Source organism: Leptinotarsa decemlineata, unplaced genomic scaffold (assembly GCF_025532065.1).
Source record: "Leptinotarsa decemlineata unplaced genomic scaffold, Ldec_3_MD MMD2_tig00026307_RagTag_RagTag, whole genome shotgun sequence".
Taxonomy (NCBI): Eukaryota; Metazoa; Arthropoda; class Insecta; order Coleoptera; family Chrysomelidae; genus Leptinotarsa; species Leptinotarsa decemlineata.
The window spans coordinates 5,735,937-5,759,881 of NW_027412681.1; the positions used below are offsets into that span (position 1 = coordinate 5,735,937).

The following is a 23,945-nucleotide window of genomic DNA, read 5'->3' on the forward strand; positions in this document are numbered from 1 at the left end:
CAGGGCGAGGACGCGCTACAACTGCAGTTCAAGACCGATTTTTGGTCTTAACCGCAAGAAGACAACCGACAATCACAGCACCTGAGTTGGTTAACGTGTTGCAGCAGACGCACCAGGTAACCATTGGTCGTGATACTGTCAGAAATCGACTGCATGAAGCAGATCTCCACAACAGAAGGCCACTTAGATGTTCACCTTTGTCGAGAGGCCATCGCGGTAGAAGATTAGAGTGGTATCAAGAACATCAAAACTGGGATGCAAATGATTGGGCCACAGTTTTGTTTACAGACGAATCCAGATTTGGATTTCATCCAGATTCTCGTCGAGTAAGACTGTGGAGACGACCTGGAAATAATGAACGTTTGAGACACGTCCAGGAAGTCCACACATACAGAGGTGGTACAGTAATGCTATGGGGCGGAATCATGATCGGCAGCAGAACCGATCTCGTTTTCCCAAATCGCTGCCTCACAGCTCGACAGTACCTCGACACCATTCTTCTACCTATCGTCCGTCCGTTTGCTGGTGCTGTTGGTGAAAACTTCCACCTAATGCACGATAATATCGCGCGTCTAGTGACTGACTGGCTCACCAACGAAGGAGTTGATGTATTGCCATGGCCAGCACAATCACCGGACTTGAATCCCATCGAGCATGTGTGGGACATGCTTCAACGAAGAATTACTCCGCATATGGTGAACATTCACACAACGTTTCAATTGAGAGAGCTTTTAATCGCTGAATGGGCAAATGTACCTCAACAAGACATTGACAATCTCATTTTGTCGATGCACGATAGATGTAGGGCCGTAATAAACCAGCGTGGAGGCTATACTTTGTACTGATTCCAATTTTTTTTGTATTATGATTTTTTTTCGGGGTGCCAAAGAAGAGCCATATTTTTTTTTAGTTTTGCTTATATGCGCACTCAGTATTTTTGACCATTTAATAAATTTTGTTGTAAGTTACATTCGTTTAATAATCACCCGTCAACTTTTTTTTTTCCCTAAAGCGATCTAAAAAAAAATTATTGCCATTTTTAAAAATATCCCTAGACTTTTCCGATGTGTGTATATTGTATGGTAGCCTGCATTGATAATATTATATTTATTTTACTCTTAATGACTCTCTTCAAATCTCATTTTTACAACCGTAAGCAGTATGTCCACCTCAATGGCCTCAAGTCTGTCGAATATGTAGCCACATCTGGTGTACCACAAGGGTCAAACCTAGGAACCCTACTGTTCAATATGTTCATCAATGATATCGGAGCTGAGATTGATGTCAATTTCCTTTCATACGCAGATGACTTGAAACTCTACTGCAATATAACATGTTCTAAATGATTGCAAACGTCTCACCCTGAATTTAAATCGTGTTGATACATGGTGTCAGAAGAATAATCTATCTTTCCACATATCCAAATATTATGTAATGTCCTACTCACTGAAAACGAATCTGAGATCAAATAACTACATCATAAACAATCAAGTCCTGGAGCGTCCTGACACACTCACTCATCTAGGTGTTACTTTTGATTCATTTCTCTCTTTCAATAAACATATTGACACTACTCTGACAGCTGCTTATCGCATGTATGGATTCTTAGTTAGAGTTACAAAAGACTTCGAAAAAGCTTCAACATTGAAATCACTTTATTCCACTTTTGTTCGATATAAGCTGGAATATGCATCTGTTGTGTGAAGTCCCTACTATCAGGTTCATATAAATCAACTAGAAGCCCTACAGAGGGACTTCCTAAAATATACCTATGTCTATAGGAATACCCTATTATGAATTGCGTGAAAGTCACAATTTTTGTAGTCTCGAGGTAAGGCGTAAATATTATTCATTTCTTTTTTATTCAAAATCATAAACAATATCATTACCTGTTCTCAATTGTTACATTTGGGTTCCTAGGCGCTCATCTAGGAATAGTGTCACCTTTTATATCAACACTCCGAGAACAAATATAATGAAGAAATTCCCAATATATACAATGTGCGATACCTCTAATTTTGTTGGTCGTGTTCTAGATATATTCAATTGTCTGATTATACAAATCAAAAGACATTTCTTAGCTAACTGACAGTTCAGTTTTTAATTTTTTTTATATAGATTCACAAATTATATTATGTAAGTACATATTTGTACTGTTTCTCCCTACTCTCTAATTGGGTTCATCCTGTAGAATAGTGTATGAAATAAATAAATAAAAAAATAGTGTGGCTTCATTTTGCCTTCAAAATTTTTCCATTTTTGATGCTATGTTTACTGACTCAAGTAATGATTCCGTATTTTACAGATTTCTGTATTTGGCATATTTGTGTTTAGCACAATTTTCTTTTATCCTCATATTCATTATCGACAAATTAAGTTCTTAAGAGAGATGATTCAACATTTTCACATTTTTCTGAACTATCTAATTTCTGTTTCTGAATATTTTTTTTGTTTATAACACTCACAGACAGTTGACAAAATGTCTTCTTCTAAAATCGTGATATAAAGTTCAACTTTTTCTACTTATACGTTATGAGACTTTATGGTTCGTAAAATTTCTTTACATCAGTTTTGTGGCCTTTATCTTTACAAACTTTGATAGCACCAGTGGCGTAGCTACCTTGGGTGGCGCCCGGTGAGGAAGTTGGTGGTGTCACCCCATCAAAATTTAAAAACAATAAAGGGGAACCCCACACGACACCGTCGTCCGCTTTTGGGGGAAACCCCGAATTATACATAGTGCTGAGCTAGTGCTTGAGGAGGAATCTCCGAAGAAGAAAGCTGTGCTAGCGATATTTTTCAATGTTTGTATATTGTTCTTAAAACTGAGTCACCAGGCTGGTGTCACCCCAAAAAAGTTGCGGCCCGCCCCCGCCGCCTCACCCTTCCTACGCCACTGGATACCACAAGGTGGAAATTTTTATGTAAAAAAAGTGTTTTCCTATTCACTTTTCGGGATTTTCACTCTACCTCAGAATGAACCATTGAAATTCATCAAAACGGAACCGGTATGAGCACAAGTGGTTCAGCAGGATGTTGTAATCGAAATAATTATCAATACTCGTAGTGATATTGATTATGTAGGTTATCGTTTTCATAGCAATTTTCTTTGTTTACTGTATTGGCCTTGGGTGTTTTACATCAAAATTCAACGCGACCGTGTGTAACAATAAATTGAGACTAATTTGGCTTGTTGGTACAATAGAAATCAACAGAGTACACTTTGAATACATAACTGAATATTAGGTAACACGTCTTAAGTATGGTGGTGTCATATTTCAACCTCTTTTCGATGAGTATGTTGTGTCCTAGATATTCATGAAGGAGAATCTTTGAGTTTGTATATTCATTTATAAACGGAAAGTCACTGTTTTGACCGAGGTTTGATAGACAACTTCTGAAAAATTTAAAAAATACTTGGTTAGAGTATATCGAGCGCATGTATGACCGGAAAAATGTAAATGTGTAGCTGAAAATTTGTCACAAACAAGATATAATTGTCACATATTGTCACAAAGACATAATTGACAATTGAACCCACTGGAGTGTGGGTTGAACTGATAAACAAATCAAAAGAATAGTTATTCGCTTCTCTCAATATTCTTCAAAATAGACTAAAAAAACTGAGTGCATGAGTAAAAGGAGGGGCTATGCCGAACAGTTTGTGTTTTCATTAGTTCGGACTTCCATCGTCTAATGATATATGAAATGATTTGAAATCCTTAAAACAACCAAATTTTTTTCGTTTCAATGGTTCTGGAGCGTGCTTCTACCTTGGAAGTGTGCCATATCTCCATATCCATTTTCAAAATGAATAATAAATAATTTCAGTGTATGTTTATCTGATTTTATTAAAATGATTTTATTAAAAACCTTTTCTCAAAGAGTTTATTTTTTTGCATAGCCCCTTCTTTTAATGAGGTACTCAATTCATAATAAGTATGGTGGAAATGTTCTCGGAGGACAGTTTTATTGTCCCTTAGATATTAGATTGTCCCCATGGACATGTCGAAGGATTTGTGATAAAACTTGTGGTTTAGGTCCCAAATAAATCCATTGGAAAATGGAAATGACCTCTGACTTTATACCTCCAACTGTCAACTACGAACTGCCATATAAATTACTGTTCCCGAGTAGAGAGGACTGGATCCTCCGGGAGAAGGAAATATTAAGAGCAGATATTTGTTGGTTCACAGATGGATCAAAAACACCTTCCGGCTCTGCAGGTGTTTTCGGTCGCAGACCCAGGACAGAGATATTAACCTGCCTAGGAACTCATGCGGCTGTACTTCAAGCGAAAATTTACGCTATTGAATTGGGTGCGGAGAGAATGGAAGAAGCCAACCTCATACGCAAGTCAAAAAAATATTTTCGGACAGTCAAGCAGCGTTGGAAGCTCTTGGCTCCTACCGAGAAACTTCTAAATTGGTAGCCTGGATTCCTGACCATGCTGGCCTGGAAGGTAATGAGGATGCTGATTCCCTTGCAAAGGAGGGTGCTGCAAGCAGCTTCATCGGACCAGAACCTGTCATTCGCATCGCTTTGGGCTTTGCCAAATAAAGAGTGAACACCTGGATAGCCAAAATAATTATAGACTTCTGGCAGAATCTTCCAGGATTGAGTCACTCCAAGGTGTTTATTCACCCTTTGAATCTTGATACCAAACAGTTGTTTGACCACAGTAAGGATGAACTACGGTGTTTAACAGGCCTTCTTACAGGTCACTGTCATTTGAATCATCATATGCAGAGACTCGAACTGTCGGAAGACAGTGTGTGTTGCCTCTGTTTGGAAAATGATGAAACAACAAAACATATACTTTGTGCCTGCCCCGCTGGGGACCGAATCAGGTTTTTAGGGTTCGGCAGAGCCATACTTCTACCATCTGACCTGAAAGACCACTCACCATACAAACTAATCAGCTTCGTTAAGGAGCTGGGTTCATTTGGTTGAGTGTGAATAGGTGTGAGCCACAAAAAACCCTTGCGGGTTGTGGTGGAGAATCGAATAGACCCACTCATTTTGGACATAACCTAACCCTCAGATGTTTATATTTCAGTCCTCAATTCTGTTAACTACATTAAAATAAGTAATTTATCATTGACTTTATGGAAATATTTCGATTTCCGAACCGATTTTCAAAAGCAATTAAGATGGATAGTAATACTTTTGCACTTGCCTTGTTAACATTCACGACATATGTCAAAGTTGTTTTAGAAACTATAATATTCCGAAAAACTTCCATTGCTTCTCTTCGGCCAATCCATCCGGCAGAAAGTCTATTATTCAGCCATTTCCAATTGAAAAAAAAAGTAAGGGAATAGCTACATCTTGTTGCAAGTGAATAAGATCCTTTCCAACCGCGTCAATTTGAGTTGCCAAACTAGTTGTTAATGAAGGGTTTATAATTTCTTCGAGCAAATTTAAGTAGAGTTCACCAGTTAGATTTCAAAGAATGAAGAAACAATAAAAGTACATATTCTCAAGAATACCAGCTCAAATGTTCTCTTTCTCTATTACAATGTATAACCGTCCTTAAAAAGTCGTAGATTTTCATCGCTTCAGTAGCGATAATTTTGTTTGTTAACATGCCCATCAAGAAAAAACAAACACTCATCGTTAAAGGGATTATTGCGGAAAATATTTTGGTTTTCATTTATGAAATTCGACATTACTTCACAAAATTCAATTGGTCTGTCGCAATCGTCATCATCTTCTTTTTATACGGAGCAAAGCTGATCATAAACGGAGCATAAACTTGTTGAGGAAGCTATTTTATAGCAAAACACGTGTTGCGGTTTTTGTAAAACCCTTTATAGTGAAAATCGTACAATAAACTGAAATGTTTGAGTCAATCATGTAATCATACAGCGACTACACAAACTCTCTTATAGTACAATTCCAGAATAGTAGGTACTAAATTCTCAAAAATGTTATTGCATTGAAACGGTTGTGATTCTAAATATTTTATCATCATTTTTCCTCATCTCTTTAGTATAATTTCCGTACGCCACTGTGAGAGATAAATTATGGCAAAAACGTGATTTATTGATTCTGAAATTTTCTAATATTTCTACGTTCTTGTAGATGTTTCCACTCTCAACAATCATCTTGTAAAACAGAACACCGTCTTTTTTTCACTTCCGATTCATAAAAACCAGAACTTTGGTACATTTTCGTTTATTCAGATTATCTGTTTTTCCCAAGCCACACTTATTTTCTTGTAACATTCGTTGTGTCGTTCAATGAAATTACAAGTTGACAAACGAGGTTAATGATTGGAATCTTACTTTCTTCTTTCTTCTGCACTTTCTCCGCTGGCTTCACCACAACTACTGACATTGAAATTCAAGCAAGCGTTACGAAATATATGACCAACGGCTGAATTGGATGATTCAAAATTAGTTCGTTTCGTTATTGGTTTTTTCTTTATTACACGGAACGGTGTGTTAATTTGGAAATCCAGATATCGTAACACTGGTATTATCTTTTGGGTTTTAATCTCTCAATTGACCTCTTCAATTCGACTTATCTAATTATCTGGTTGGAAGATTACCGGACTTTTTCAGCGCAATAAATTTTCAATGTTCAAGGGATTTTTGAAATGAAATGAAAAATGTGGCTCGCGAGCCACATGCTGCTCTTTGAAAGATTATTGTGGCTCTCGATAAATGTACACAAGTTCCCTTTTCATTTTTGTGGTATTATATAAAAAAAATTATTATCGTTCCGTATGTGTTTCAGAATGCCTTTACACGGTGGCGTAAGTTCGTCATTTTTTCAAATAAAATAAATGTGTTCCAATATGAAACAAGAAAAACTCAACGAGTATATAATAAAGGTAGAAGAAATATTGACGGAATTCCATAATAGATTCCAAGACTAGAAATATTTTAAATCGTCTCTTGATTTTTTTCTGAATCCATTTGAAATAAACATAAATCAAGGTGAGTTTTTCATTTCCAATATAATCATGAACCAAAAAACATCAAGAGATTCAGCTCTACAATTAAAATATAAGTCGACATTGATTAATTTCATTAGTTCGGACTTCCATTGTCTAATATGATATAAATTGATTTGAAATCCCTGAAGAAATCTATAAAAATTAAAAAGATTATCTGAAAAAGAACAATTATATTAAGCAAAAAAAAAACAAATAATTCAAACTTCGTGAAATAACTTAGCTTGTTATCTTTTATTTTTTTATTTTCATTTCTTGTTAATAATTTTTAATTTTCATCTCGTGGTAATAGATCAATTTTTTTATTGTTGCTTATATTTTATTTCATTGTATTTTCAGTTTTTTTCCTCAATATAATTATTCTTTTTCAGTTAATCTTTTAAATTTTTAAACCTTTCTTTTCAGGGATTTCAAATCAATTTATATCATACTAGTACTAGACAAAGGAAGTCTGAACTAATGAAATTTCAATATTCATTTGTAGTTCAGGATTGAAAAAAAACATATTTTTTTCGAATAAAGTGTCATGAATATTATTTTAAATCATCATATTTGTTTCGTTGTTTTTTAAAACATTTGTTTTTCCTGTTTTGATTGAAGTCAATCTAACATTTATGTTTATTTATTCAATATTACAAAAAAATCTTTCGAAACGTAATTAGTAATTACATATAATTTTCATTGAATCTGTTTGATAAGACATATTTCAAATTATCTTTTTTCATTCAAATACTCTACTCGGGCTTTTCATGACTTCAAAAGAGTGTACTTTCTCACAGGAAACAAATTTGAACTTACTCCACTGAAATTTTCACTAAAAAAATGGTCCTTCTATGACTTATATATATACATATCAATATTGTTTTCACAACGTATCTTTATCAATGGATTTACTGTTGGGCAATCGGGGCTATTTTTCATATTAACCTGAAAAGTCACTACGGCCCATTGGGAGGACCTGCCAGCATCATAAATGAATAACTACTACCCAAAACCGTGGGATAAGTGATCATTAGTTCAACAATCGTGTGCTCTGAGGACGTGTAACAAACGAAGAATGACAACTGTCTGCATTTGTCCGGCAGAGATTTCTCCCGTTTTGGTATTGATGTACGGAATTAGGGAGAGCATTATTGCAACAAGGACTCCTTATATTCATAACAATCATTTTAGCATAATGGTCTGAGTGGTCGAAGAGTAAATCGCGATAGTTCATCCACTTTCCTTTCTCTATTTGCTCTCCGAGAGCTGGAAACGCCACGACAAATATTATCACAGCAGACTTACTGGCATGTATCTGATTCAGGATGAGAATCAATAATTTAAATATATCAGGCTCTCCTTATACGCCAAAATGGATCCGCGTATGCTGAATTTGCTGACAGCAAATTCATAAGGGTGTCAGTCGCCTCTCAAGCCCTGCATCTGAAGACATCATCCTGACAGGTCATGATGAAAATCTTAGCCAATTTGGGCCCGCTTAATCTGAGGAAGGTAAAAGTCAGGTTCTTGGATAAGTCAAGGTCTCAAATGTTCTTGAAGAAGACCCCAAGCATCATTTCATTCCTATGAAGTCCCAGAGTAACCGTTTGTAAAAGAACAAAAGGTCTGAAGTCTTCACAGGTTCCAATCAGAACCATTCTGTTAGGTGTTCAAGTACAAAAGTCCATGGCACTCAGTGACCATGGAACCAATGATTTAGCACGCAAACTCCTATGAAGGGGACATCTTATCGAGTTAATATCGCTTCTTTCAAGTCCATTTCACCACTCCAAAAATGTAGAGTAATATTGAAACGTCTCTCTGGCTTCCAGATGATGCAGGATATTTTCATCTACCAGTTGTACATCTTCTTTGTAATACCCGCATCGTCGTCTTTTGAGCTGGTCCGTTGCGAATTCGCAAATTTAAAAAATTAATAGTAAAAATTGATGAGCTTCGCTCCATGAAGCAAATAGCGATACATTTTTGTCAAGTATAGATACTCGTTAGGACAACAAAAGGATTGTTCCGAATTCTTAGGGTTCTTGTTGAATACTCTTCGTGAGCGAAAAAATAGCAGAATCAATACTCTTGACCGCTCTGGATTGAATGATTTCGTACAGTCTATCTCGTCTTGTGTTTGTAAATTTTTTGCTGAAAAAATCCTCACTTGTTTACTTTGTAGAATATGTTCAAGAGGTAGCAATAACGTATGATTTTCTGGAACTTCAACTATCGTTTCCTCATATGACTAATGACCAGTCCGTGCAAAGCTTATTATCTGAAAATGGAACTTTTAACGGGTGATAATCGACTGAATTGCCAAACATGCGCAAACTAACTGACTATTATAAGACAACAAGTATATCTGAGGCACCAGTCAATCTAATAATAACACTGATGGTCTTACGAAGGTTCGAAATAGATGAACATTTCAATCTAGTCGACCACTATTATGATCTTCATGCAGTCATTGTTCACTGTGGTTCTGGCGTTGAATCTGGTCATTATTACGTATTGGTCAAAGATAAAAAGGGCTGGTTTAAGTTTGACAACAGTCGTGTCACTAAGTGTTCTGGCGATGTCTTGAGTTTATTGGAGCCTCTTGAGACACCCTACATATTGTTTTATGAAAGAGAGGACATTGGCAGACCAAGACCTTCAGATGATGTGGTGCTGCTGGTTTTTCCGGGTTTTTCTGCAGCTGAAAAAGCAAATACGCCACTGCAATCAATGAAGTCGCCCCGGAGGGCAAATAAATTTTTGTTGTTGTTTCATAATTTCATGATTTGTATTACTTTCTCAAAATATTAATAATAATTCACACGTTTCAAGTATTAGCACAATATTTTACAGTTCTGGTCCTTGGAATTGCAAGAAAGACACAGTTCATTTTTGTTGCAATTCTACCATTATGTTTTATAGAGACTTCAACATCTCAAGTGAGCATTAATACGGTTTCCGATAGCTAAGATCAACAGACGTTCTTCTTACATATGTCACCCACCCAACATAATAGAAAAAATCGAAAATTTGGAACAATCTGAAATATCGTTAATATAAATATTGAAAACAAGGGGCCTGAATGTGATCCTTGAGAAACCCCAAATGAATCTCGAGGTGTAGGTACCAACACAAACATCCTGAAGACGGTTGATTAGATAAGATCGAAACTATTTAAGAATGATTCGATTACAACAACCTCAGCAAACTTGATCTCTGCTATTTGGTATATTCAATAAATGTATTTCCGCAGATATTTTTATTCAAACAACTTAGATTCAATGGATAGCTTTGGAATTGGTCTTTAATTCTGAGGTAATTGTCTGTTACCAGATTTGAGTAAAGGAATGAAAAGTCCATAATTTACTTTACTCATTGAGTCGTGTGATACGTTATATTCATTGATAATTTCGATTTGACACTTACAAAATATGGTTATGGACTTCACCATTTCCTAACAGTTTATTTGGGTAAATGGTAGCGACCAACATAATAAAGATGGTCAAGCTTTTAGGCGCAATTTGCCCATCAACGCTTGCAATCGTGATGTGGAACGAAATTGATAGATTCTTCTCAATTATCTATGATTATTTCTTCTATACAATGATGAAAATGTACACAATGTGTGAGTATGAAATTTTTGTAGCGACAGGAAGAGACAGATGATGAGTAAAAGGCATATACGTGGTCCGACTATTAAATAACGACACTGCGCGCCTAGAGGGGTGAAGAAAAAACGAGTAATGCGTTGGGTACCTGGAAATCTTCTCTATTCATGTACCAAAACACGTTTTCAATCACTATTATAGTATTTGTGCAGTCGCGGTTTGAAACGAACGTGTTTTTTTCTCGTGCCGAAAACCATGTGTGACAAAAAATAGGAGCAACGTATCAATCTCAAATTTCTCGTTGAATTGAAGAAACTCCAACTGAGTGCTATAAAGTGTTGTGAGAGGCCTTTGAGGACAATTCTCTATCTCGTACGCGTGTTTTTGAGTGTTGTAAGCGCTTCAGTGAGGGCCGAGAGAGCAAAGATATCATAATCAAAATTCAAGGCAATGTTGATCGTTGTTTTCAGCATTAACGGTATCGTGATGACTGAATGGGTTCCAGAGGGACAGACTGTCAAGCAGACTTACTATTAATCAGTTTTGGCAACACTGCGAGAACGAGTTCGTAAGTAACAGCCCGAGTTGCGGAAGAACAACTCATGGATTTTGCACCAGGACAACCTGCCCATAACGCGCTATCTGTGAAGCGGTATTTGGCCGATACACGCACTCCAGTGCTCGAATACGCGCCGTACTCCCCAGATTTGGCACCGTGCGTCTTTTTTTTTGTTTTCGAAGATAAAACCTGCTTTGAAAGGGACCCGATTTGAGTCGATGGAAGCAGTGAATCAAAAACCAAAGAAGACTTCCAGCACTGCTTCAATCAATGGAAAAAACGTATGGAAAGGTGTGTGGCGAGGGTAGGGGAGTATATCGAAGGAGATCATTCGAATGTAGAAAAATGTTTGTAATAAAACTCTTTTTCGTAACCAGTCTCGTTATTCAATAGCTCGACCTCGTACAATATGAATGAGTATTCAACCTACTGTGGAGGTGTATCTAAGACTGACTTGAACGTTTGAAGTTCGGGCAAATTTCGGATATGCGGGTATGCAGTTGGTTAGTACCTCGTCCACTAAATGTAATGACATTTTGTTGTCCGTTCCAACTTGGGAAGAAGAATGAAATACTCTTTAGGTCGATGATGGCCACTATCTTCCACTGACAAGTGGCTAATGAGCCCGAAACCGGTCTGCAAGTGTGCCCGTTCGAAAATTGAAGGTCGACTCTTTCAGTTGTATTGCCAATTGCATATGCAGGAAATTTTCTGTGAAGATTCCTGCACTGACGCCTATTGGATATAATCCAACGCCCTTCCAGTCCATTCAACCTATTGTGTAGGTGTATCTAAGACTGGCTTGAACGTTTAAAGTTCAATTTTTTCTTCTTATCATCTGAGCTTTGCAACCTAATATGTCTCTATGACGCTCGAGTAAATCCCCATTTTGCATCGTGTGCTCCCCTATTTTCTTCACTTTACCAATATTTCCATCGGATGTTGATGTGCTGAGGTGAGTGTCATCATTCACATTTTCTCGACCTTCTGTGAAAAGCTTATACCACTTGTAAACATTTTTCTGACAATCAGCATATGCCATTGTCAATATTTAGGTACTTTTGAACACTTAATTTCATGTTTTACACAAAACTAGTTAGGCGTGCGCATTGTTTTAGAACAGTGCTTTCAAAATATGGTTCTACATCGCCATCTAGTGGCGAGTTACAGAAAAATTGATAGCATAAAAACCTTCTCTGTGAAAAATTACTTAAACATGTCAAGTTTCATCACGATCGGTTGAGCGATGTAGAAGTTTATCACTTACCAACCAACCAACCAACAAATATCCATTTTTATATATTAGATTTGATGAAAATTGTTTGGAAATTGGGAGATTTGTCTCTTTTATAGATACTTTCAAGTGACTTGGTACATTTGATTCCACCAAACGGCGGTACATATCAGAAATACCCCAGGGACTGTGGCTGCTCATCGTTTTGAGGTTCAACTCAGTACACCTAGAACTTCACTGCTTAAGAACTCTTTCATTTGTAGAACTGCGTCTATATGGAACGTTATTCCAAATAGATTAAATCTCCAGCGATTCAAATCCAATGTGAATCGCTACTTTAGCACAGGCACCGCTCTCAGAGCGCCTTAAGGAGTTTCCTGTAGTACTTGTGTTCTATCCTTTAAAAAAAGGTCCATTTTTTTCGATAGCAGGAAATCTCCAAACACGCAAAACGTTTATGCCTTTCAACAACAAACCAAACAGGCTAAACAGCTGAAACTATGATATGTTCAAGATGAGTGCACCAACATAAAAAAGTTGACAAATCGCTTATTTTCGAAACATATTTTACACTGTTTCCCACCCTGTACCAAAAACATGCAACCGGCATACATTTTTGGAAACAGCTCAGCAAGATGACTCCAGAAATTGAAAAATGAACAAAATGTTTCATTTGAAGTCCGATCAAAACGTCATACTCGGAGATGAATCCCTGTATATTTTGAATAAGGTAGCATTTCATAAAAGAGGTACTCATATTTCACACAGAAACCCACTAGGTTCCTGTGAAACCCACTAGGTTTCTGTGTGGCGTACATAAATGTAGTGGAAATTTAGTTACAGTGTATTTGTTGAAAGCCAGTATTGAGCACCTCGTTCTCCCGATCTGAGATCTTCGATTTTTTTTCTCTCAGGGTCATATAAATTATTTCAACGGCAAATATAATTGGAGGCCATAAAGATGTTGTCTTCGAACATTCATTCCGTGGAAATTAGTTATCGAAAACTCTTTGGGACACCCTGTAGGCCATGCACAACACAAAATTCGATAAAAGTAAACACTTACAGTAGTCGGGAATCGATTGAACACACCACACACCAAAGCCGAAGCCTGACTGAATTGGCGGTAGCGTCGATAGTAAAAAGTTAACTTTCTCCTAACCTACTTTTTGCAGAAAGAAATTCTGCACTCGGTGTCGATGATGAGTAACTTCAGTCCGCACGCTATGGTAGCACTTCTTATATTCCGTAATAGAAAGTACGCGTTACTCAAATCCTGTTTCCAAATTATTTTTCGCTTGAGCAGAATGATTTTTTATTCGAGCATTGTTTATTAAAAATGTAACAATGTTAGCCAGTGGTGTGCTTGCGGGTGCCAAATTGGGAAGTGCCTCTACAATTTTATTTATATGGGGGGACAGGAAGTGCTTTTTCAATTTTCATTTTTGGGCGATTATCAATATGGAAACAAAGATCAACAGTCGACCTTCTATCGTATGTCAGCGCCTGCGTGCGAAACCTATGAAGCGCCTTTTTCTTTCACAAATCTTCATGTTTCAACTTATGTTTATTATTTGTTAATTTTGACCGAAATAAATGTTCCCCAGTTTTATTTACTTAGATAATATATTCCTAAATAGGTAAAACCACTCAGTTTCCGCTTGCCAATTACTGCGAAAAATAAAACACGAATTGAATTTTTACTTTTTTTATGATGTTATATCTAATTGTATACTTAGATATTAATAAAAAAATAGCTCACATATCTAATAATACTGATTTAACTATTACGTATGCTATGTTTAAAAAAACAACAAGAGTCTATAATATGTAAGAATATAAACATACTTACCTCCACTCTTCTCGCTTTTCTGTTTGCGAAATCCTTATAATCTCGTTTATGTCTATATGGTCTAATATAGCCTGTAGACTTTACACTAAAGTCCCCTTTAAAGTAGCTGTTGCCGTCATTTGGTTTCATAATTCATAAATCCAGGGACCTGATGGCATATATTCAGTAATGTTCCAAAAGGGACCGGAAGTACTTTTCAAAAAATTGTGTATAATTCTCAGGGCAAGCTTAGCACTGGGACACATACCAAAAATTTGGAGACGGATCAGAGCCACCTTCATTCCGAAACCTGCAAAAATCGGACAGGACTCGGCAGAGGCCTTGAGACCAATTAGTCTCATGTCATTTGCGTTGAAAACGCTAGAAAAACTACTTGACAGGCATATCAAGGACGTATCACTGGCTATCAGACCATTACATCGAGACCAATATGCATACAGGACAGGTATGTCAACAAAAACGGCTTTATGTCGGGTAACAGAAAAAGTTTAATATACTTACAAAAACAGGGAGGTACTTTCAGCTGCTTTCTTGGACATTGAGGGCGCATTTGATAATACGTCGTTAGAATCAATCATCCAGGCGTCGAGGAGAAGAGGGATCGACAAGACAAGCTGTAGGTGAATAGACTGCATACTTAAGAGAAGATTGGTATATACAACCATTATGGGGGAAACAGTCGTGGCACGGGTAGCAAGGAGCTGTCCTCAGGGGGGAGGGTTATCCCCTCTGTTATGGAACCTTGTAATGGACGAACTATTATGTCTCTTGGACCATAATGGGTATAAAGCACTGGGCTATGCAGACGACTTAGTCATCTTAGTCCAGGGTAAATACAATAATGTAGTGAAGGGATGCATGCAGCAGGCCCTGAATATTATAACAAGATGGACCGAAGAAGAAGGGCTTAACAAAAGCCCATCGAAATCGACCATAAAGGACTAAAACGGAAGGTCTCGGACCTCTAAAACTTCGAGGTGAAGAAATACAAGTGTGGGGGGAGGTTAAATATCTGGGAGTAATCCTATATTCCAAACTGACCTGGAACCAATACTTGGACAAGATAAAGAGGAAAGCAGGGGTAGCACTGATGCTCGTCAGACGCACCTATGGAAAAACATGGGGGCTAAACCCAGATATGGTATATTGGCTATACACGATGGTGGTTGAACCCGTGATAATATACCCATCTCTGGTCTGGTGGCCAAAGATGAAGAAGGCGACGGCCATCAACAAACTAGGCAAGGTGCAAAGACTTGCATGTTTGGGAATAACGGGAGCAATGAGAACTACCCCTACAGCTGCATCAGAGACACTCCTGAATCTACCTCCTTTACACCTTGTGATAATGGGGGAGGCCAGGATGAGCCAATTCAGACTGAAAAACTCACCGAACTATAAAAGATCGGACCGAACAGAAATTTCGGAACAATTGGAGGAGCAGATATTGAATACGTGCACGGACCACATGACGCCGAAGTACACCTTTAACACAAACTTCACGGCCAAAATCATAAGTCGTGAAGAGTGGAAATCCTTTAGTCCTCCAGAAAACATGTTTGGAAAAAACACCTTGTATACAGATGGATCGAAGACCAAACATGGAACGGGAGCTGGAATATACCGAGCGGATAGAAATTTAAACTACAGCTATCCGCTAGGACTATACACATCCGTCTTTTAGGCGGAAGTGTATGCTATCTTGCAGTGTGCAAGGCTTATTAAATTGAGACTTCAAATATTTTTACAGACAACAATAGCGCACTAGGGGATCTGACAAACCCGAAGGTGACATCAAAACTGGCCTGGGAATGCCATGAAGAACTGAATGAACTTGCAAACAGGAACAAATTAACTTTGTACTGGGTGCCCGGGCGTTCAGGAATCACAGGTAATAATAAAGCTGATGAATGATGCGGATCATCAACTTCATACATAGGTCCTGAACCAGCTCTGGGGGTACCAAAATCATTGGTAAGAAACCAGATTAGGATATGGACCAATAAGAAGCACACAGAGTACTGGACAAAAGTACCTGCTACAAACACAGTAGAACCTTTATTAGGGAACCGTCCGAGAAAAGAACTGAAGAACTACTTCAATATAGTTCGGCTCAGAATAATTACAGGGTTACTAACCGATCATTGTCCGCTTAGAGGACACCTGAATAAAATGGGGCTGTACAACGGAGACATCAGCTGCAGATTATGCAACGAAGGGACAGAAACAGCTCTACACATCTTATGCGAATGTGAGGCACTGAATCACAGGAGGCAGGCAATATATGGACGTACGAAATTACGTCCAGAAGAATATGACGAACATCCAACACGGAACCTGTACAAACTAGTATAGGGAACGAGACTGATGGAATGGGTGAGAAGATGGGAGAATAAACGCAATAAGCCCAAGAGGCTGCAGTGTTTTCTGGAGACTTGGACTGAATGGACAAGTCAGACAGCTCCCAAGGTACAAAAAAAAGTAGCTGTTGCCGTCATTTGGTTTCATAAATAATAATAAAGTGCCCTTTCCATAAAGTATCTTCAATCGTAATATTAAATTAAAGAATGCCAGTTCAAAGTGATCCATCGGGCTGCCACTGCGAATAACAATGATAATTATATTGTTTTGAAAGTTACTTCCATAGAGTGCGAAATAATTACATATTCGAAGAGCGGAAAAATAATTATAATTCATAACATTGGTAAATATGATTTGATAATCTACAATCTGATACACCTTTGTGTATGCATTTATATTTAACGTATGAACAGTCATACGAGGTTAATTGACCATTACAAATGAATATTCCATTATTATTTTGGCAATATTTTTTCAGGACAATATTTTTTTACTTTCAGTGAGTTTTTCAAAGGTTGACTTTCAGCAACGATTTATTCGCGTCATACTTTTCAGAGATTCCACAGGATGAGGTTGAACTCGGCTTCGATAATGGTAATTTTGGTAATTTTTTATGTATTTAATGGTCATGAGAGATACAAACAGACACCAGGTCCACTAGAGTATCTATATTATTACAAAATAGGTATATCTCCTCAGTTGTAGATATAAAACTATAAAATAATACATAAGTACATAATACATAATGAGTTGATGCATTGTAAAACTCATAACATTAAAGCAACAATTTAACATTGACTCAAAATTAAATAATATTTTCAAACCATCAATTGAAACGAAAGCAATATATAAAGTAACAAAGACACAAAATAGTTTATTGGTCGTCGGCATTAACTAATTTAAGCAAAACTACGTGAGATGTTTCAATATGGTCTTTAATTTTTGATGGGATTTAGAGAAAATATCAATTTGATCATTGTAACTGTTAGTGTTGCGAACAATTCTACATGAAGGATAATTTTGAGACGAATTAGTTCTCCTAAAAGGTATATGGAATACGTAATTTGTTCGAAGTGGCCGAATAGGAACGCTATAACAAAATAACAATTAAAAATAAACTATACAACAGCAACTCAATTTTTCAGACCATTTTTTGTTTCCCCTGAAAATCTTATATCTAACTTAGGAACTTGGTGTAAACATTTAACAAGATCAACACAATTAACATCCTAAATTCATTTAAAGGCATCGTGATGAAAATCTCTAATTCAGCCATCGAGATCTTCCAACCATCATTTAGCAAATTGACAGCATAATAACTACAGTTGCCAACAAAGCTAACAGACCAATTTCAATCAAGGTCGCCTGGAAAAAATCATCCACGAGTACATTGAGAGCGGAGCCTCAATTGTTGTGAAAATGGGCAGCAAAGCGAAGAGAAATGTCTCAATAATCTCTTCAAAAAGTTTTGAAGCATCTTTTCCTTGTAAAATGAGATTCATCATCGACGAAACCACTACCAAAAGTTCTTACTCTTCTCTAAACCATAAAAAATCATCTAAGGAAAACCTTCAGGGGTGATTCAAATTTTTTAAAAACTTGCTTTCTACTTGCTGTCAACTAGGTTAGGTTAGGTCCAAAGTGAGTGGTTCTATTCGACCCTCCACCGTAATCCGCAAGGGTTTATTGTGGCTTAACATATTCACATTCGACCAAATAAACCCAGCTTCTTAACGAAGCCGATCAGTTTGTATGGTGAGTGGTCTTTCAGGTCAGATAGTAAAAGTACGGCTCCGTCGAACTCTGAAAGTATGATTCGCTCCCCAGCGGGACAGGCACAAAGTATATGATCTGCTGTTTCATCGTTAATGAGGTAGTCGGATAGTCAAGGTGCAAGATTCCCACCTTGATACTCGCGACAACCTTCCCATATGAGGGTTTTTGCACGTCAGCTACAGCTGACGATCCCTTAGATTCAACTGTGCAAGGCTTTTTCGCCACTGGTTTTGGTGAATCATAACTTGAGCGCAAACGTTTGCTAACCTGCTCATGGGGGGTTTATTCCTTACCTAAGGCAGATTCTGCGTACGTCGCTGAAGAATTTGGTGCAAGGCGGTTTTATAAGGTACCCCGCTCTCGAGGAGACGACTCGCTCATTTCCTGGTTGCACCACCAAACCTTTTTTTAGGTTCAGTTATTGGATCAGGAGTTGGGGAGTGGAGAAGCTCTCGCTCCTGAACTAAATTTACAAAGGGGTCAGTTGGAGTCGTAAAATCGACATCCATCTCCTCTGTAGACTCGCTCCTGAACTAAATTTACAGGGAGGTCAGTGCTGTAAACTAACTGACATCATCGAAGCTGACATTATCTTTTTTTTGCTTTAGCATTGACCGAACAACTCTACGATTGTAACACCTTCAATGACTAACTAATGAACAGTTTTCGTGTTGTTAGAAAAAGACTGATGATCATGACATTCTAATCAGTCATAAATATCGAGCGCGTGAGAAAGTCTTGCTTTTCCTCCGTAGTCATTAAAACTTCAAAAAAGTGTTTGGGGAATATACATCATTAAGACTGTAAAACAGTACGTTTTTTCTTCGTTGAACAAATTGAGGCCCTTTATAAATATAAAAAAAGTTCCTGAAATTGACTTTCAGTTGATGCGGTCCAGTTGTTTGATGCCAAATCACATGTACAACTTAAGCGTGACGAGATTTCTTTCGAATTCTTTTATTTCAGTTAATTATAGAAGAAATGACTATCAAATATCCTTAAAAACGAATGTAACTTTTACGGTTCTTTGGCGTGTAAATGTGTATTTGATGCTTTCGAGTGTATAGTAAAAGTATAATTATAATAACATTAAAATCGGTAATTAATGACGGAACTGTTGTAACTAACTAACACCATATATCTCTTGGAATACCTCAGAAAATTAACAGTCATAAAATTTCGTATACTGTATACCATGTGGTGAACATGTCACACCATTTTTGTTAAAAATGAAGGAGCTGAATGTGAGGTACAGAGTCCAATATTTGATAATTTTTTTTTTTTTGTTTAAGTTGCTTCAAACTGAAACACATAGTTATTTATATAGTTTAATAAGCAGTTATTCTGACATACATATGGTCAATTTCAAAATTAACTCATTCAACATACCTAGGCATCCTACTTCCAAATTTCAAGGATGTTTTTCTTATATAGCCCCTTCTTATCTGAGTGAAATTTTATCCCTTTTGAATCAAAATATTCATCAATTCAAGAAAGAAATAAAATCACAAATGATTACTTCTCAGTGCTAATTTGAAAAATTTAAAATTCAATGTATGATAGTGCAATGAAGTCGTTAAATTGACCAAAATAATGTTAATAATATTAACATTATTTTGATCGAAATAAATATTTTTATCATTATTTTTATACACTCACTGTATAATTTTTGGGAGGGGTGGAAGATAGCCTTCGGCTAACCCTTTTTCTTTTATGTATAAATGTATTTTTTATGCATAATAAACGATATTATTATTATTGCCTGTGGGGTGGGGTAATTTGACATCAGATATCAAAAACGTCCGTCACGCAATCCACGACAACCAAACCTCCGGCACCCACTTACAATTCGCAAGGAATTACTAAAATAAAACTCAGTAAAATGTGTTCTGAATTGTTACGATTGTTTGAAATTTAAAACTCGTTTTACACGAAACACTTGTAATGTGTGAAATGAATTGTGTGTTCTCTTCTAATAATTTTTTCTTGCCACACAAAGTAATGATATCTTCATGCGACAATCTAGGGGGATACCTCGAGCTCATTATCCTAAAAAAAATACAAGGAAATCCTGAGGACACAACGCTGAAATGTTAATTGGGCGTCCTAAAGGAGTACCTAAGCTGTGATTGAATTGGGTTATCCTACGGATCTTGTATGGACATCAGCAAAAAAAATCCCGGAAAGAGGCTGAAATCATCCTAGGAATGAGGTTGAGATGTCCTGCGGAGCTAAAAAGGCCCTGGTGAGCGTACATATATCCTATGGGATTGTTTAGAAAAATTACTGAGGACAAATGAAAAATGTAATTGGGATATCCTGAGGAAACTGTGTGCTATGTAAACGGTCAGTTGAGAAACTTCCTTCTCTGTTGTACTGTGATCATTTCACTCATTCTTCTAGGTAGCAAACAGAATCCTGCCGAGCTGAAAAAGCTCTGTGAGCGTATCTATATGCTATGAACATTTATGGGATTGTTTGCAAAAATTTCTGAGGTCAAATGGAAAATGTAACTGGAATATCCTGAGGAAATTGTGTGCTATGTGAACGGTCAGTTGAGAAACTTCCTTCTCTGTTGTAAAGTGATTATTTCACTCATTCTTCTAGGCACATTGGTCTACCGCTGTACTTCCCCGGCAGCAAACAGGGTCCTGCCAGCAGCAAACAGGGTCCTGCGGAGCTGAAAAGGCTCTGTGAACGTATCTTTATGCTATGAACATTTATGGGATTGTTTGGAAAAATTCCTGAGGCCAAATGAAAAATGTAATTGGGATATCCTGAGGAAACCGTGTGCTATGTGAACGGTCAGGTAAGAAACTTCCTTCTCTGTTGTACAGTGATTATTTCACTCATTCTTCTAGGCACGTTTGTCTACCGGTGTACTTCCCCGGCAGCAAACAGGGTCCTGCCAGCAGCAAACAGGGTCCTGCGGAGCTGAAAAGGCTCTTTGAACGTATCTTTATGCTATGAACATTTATGAGATTATTTGGAAAAATTCCTGAGGCCAAATGGAAAATGTAATTGGGATATCCTGAGGAAACCGTGTGCTATGTGACCGGTCAGTTAAGAAACTTCCTTGCTTCCTTCTCTATTGTACAGTGATTATTTCACTCATTCTTCTATGCCCGGTGTACTTTCCCGGCAGCAAACAAGATCCTGCGGAGCTGAAAAGGCTCTGTGAACGTATCTATATGCTATGAACATTTATGGGATTGTTTGGAAAAATGTCTGACGTCAAATGGAAAATGTATTTGGAAAATGGGAAACTGTGTGCTATGTGAACGGTCAGTTGAGAAACTTCCTTCTCTGTTGTAAAGTGATTATTTCACTCATTCTTCTAGGCACATTGGTCTACCGCTGTACTTCCCCGGCAGCAAACAGGGTCCTGCCAGCAGCAAACAGGGTCCTGCGGAGCTGAAAAGGCTCTGTGAACGTATCTTTATGCTATGAACATTTATGGGATTGTTTGGAAAAATTCCTGAGGCCAAATGGAAAATGTAATTGGGATATCCCGAGGAAACCGTGTGCTATGTGACCGGTCAGTTAAGAAACTTCCTTGCTTCCTTCTCTATTGTACAGTGATTATTTCACTCATTCTTCTATGCTCGGTGTACTTTCCCGGCAGCAAACAAGATCCTGCGGAGCTGAAAAGGCTCTGTGAACGTATCTATATGCTATGAACATTTATGGGATTGTTTGGAAAAATGTCTGACGTCAAATGGAAAATGTATTTGGAAAATGGGAAACTGTGTGCTATGTGAACGGTCAGTTAAGAAACTTCCTTCTCTGTTGTAAAGTGATTATTTCACTCATTCTTCTAGGCACATTGGTCTACCGCTGTACTTCCCCGGCAGCAAACAGGGTCCTGCCAGCAGCAAACAGGGTCCTGCGGAGCTGAAAAGGCTCTGTGAACGTATCTTTATGCTATGAACATTTATGGGATTGTTTGGAAAAATTCCTGAGGCCAAATGGAAAATGTAATTGGGATATCCCGAGGAAACCGTGTGCTATGTGAACGGTCAGTTAAGAAACTTCCTTCTCTGTTGTACAGTGATTATTTCACTCATTCTTCTAGGCACGTTGGTCTACCGATGTACTTCCCCGGCAGCAAACAGGGTCCTACGGGCAGCAAACAGGATCCTGTGGAGCTGAAAAGGCTCTGTGAGCGTATCTATATACTATGAACATTTATAAGATTGTTTGAAAAAATTACTGAGATCAAATGGAAAATGTAATTGGGATATCCTGAGGAAACTGTGTGATATTTGAACTGTCACTCAAGGAACTTCCTTCCCTGTTGTACATCGATTATTTTACTCATACTTGTAGGCACATTGGTCTACCGGCGTACTTCCCCAGCAACAAACATGGTCATATTGCATTCTCATTGTTTGGATTAAGAAACACTGACAATCCTGAAATATATTTTTGGGATTCATTTTGTATCAAGTTGCTGGTGCTAAGAATCTCAAGTTAAGGTAAGACCTCGTTAATCGACAGCTCGATTAAGTATTGCCATGTTTTAACCAGAAGAAGCCTTTCAAGATTGATGGTTCCTTGGTATCTTATTTTTTATCCCCCTTCATTATACATTTGAAGGTGGTTGACAATGTTTCATGATGAATTTCATTAGTTCGGACTTCCATTGTCTATTATGATTCGAAATTTATGGAAGAACAAATGAAAATAGAATGAATAGCTGAAATATCAATCAAATTAAGCAATAAAACGCAAAAATGCCATAAAACGAATAAAATAATCAATATTCAAAATGAAAATGACCACAGAATAAAAAAGAATGAAAATACATGTTGAAAGCTATATTCTAGATAAATCTCAAAATGAATATCTATATTTATCAGCTGATAACAGTGAACAATCAAACAAATTAGTCAGTGGTGTTCATAAGGTTCAAATATTGGTTTTTTTAAAATAATTTATTTGGTGGTCATAATGATTGTCGAACATTCACAAAGATCTTGTTGCATCGCTTAAACACACAGAGGCTAATATTCTAAAATAATTTGCAATGAAATCTACAGAACTTCTTGTTTCCAACTATGTAAAACACTTGTACACAAATTATAAAAGAAATGGGGAAATGAAATGTAAGTACCTACATTTTGGAATAAAGTTTGGTTATACAATTTACTTTTTTTGTATTGTGAATATACAATACACGAACCATATTACAAAACATAAATTCCTGCCCAAAACATATTTTCCTCTAATAATTAAACTGCTTACATAGACGACTGATCATTGATCAATTCTTCAAGTACTGCCATCTCTTAATAAGTAGAAAAAGTTCTATAGTACTAAAGTTCAACAATTCGTGAATAGTAATGTTTTCTTTGCACTTTATAGAAAAATATTAATGAAAAAACTATTTTGAGATGAAATCAATGTTTGGATTGTTTGAGATAACCTTTTTGACTTGTTTACTTCTTCATTAATACATACATAATATAAAAAAAATTAGTATAGAAAGGTCTACTAATATAATTAAAAACTAATATTTATGTCATCCACAGCTGTTTCTGTCAAATTTATGAGTTATATCGTAAAAAAACATAGTAGGTATGAAAACATTGCTTGTTCTTTAT

At 37.0% G+C, this 23,945-nt stretch overlaps 1 protein-coding gene and 1 long non-coding RNA gene across 2 annotated transcripts in view; one reads left to right on the top strand and one right to left on the bottom strand.

Moving 5' to 3' along the window:
• The window catches only part of LOC111508989 (retinaldehyde-binding protein 1), a 30,918-nt gene extending 17,345 nt beyond the window's left edge, over positions 1-13,573 (bottom strand). Inside the window, exon 1 of the mRNA XM_074180840.1 lies at positions 13,417-13,573. The gene's annotated coding sequence lies outside the window, so the exon portion shown is untranslated. The remainder of the gene's footprint in view (positions 1-13,416) is intronic.
• Positions 13,574-21,256: 7,683 nt separating this feature from the next.
• Positions 21,257-23,653, top strand: LOC141485060 (uncharacterized). Its single transcript, XR_012466987.1, has 3 exons — positions 21,257-21,623; positions 21,681-22,103; positions 22,161-23,653. It is a non-coding gene; the product is annotated as an uncharacterized lncRNA (long non-coding RNA).
• Positions 23,654-23,945: the final 292 nt, after the last annotated feature.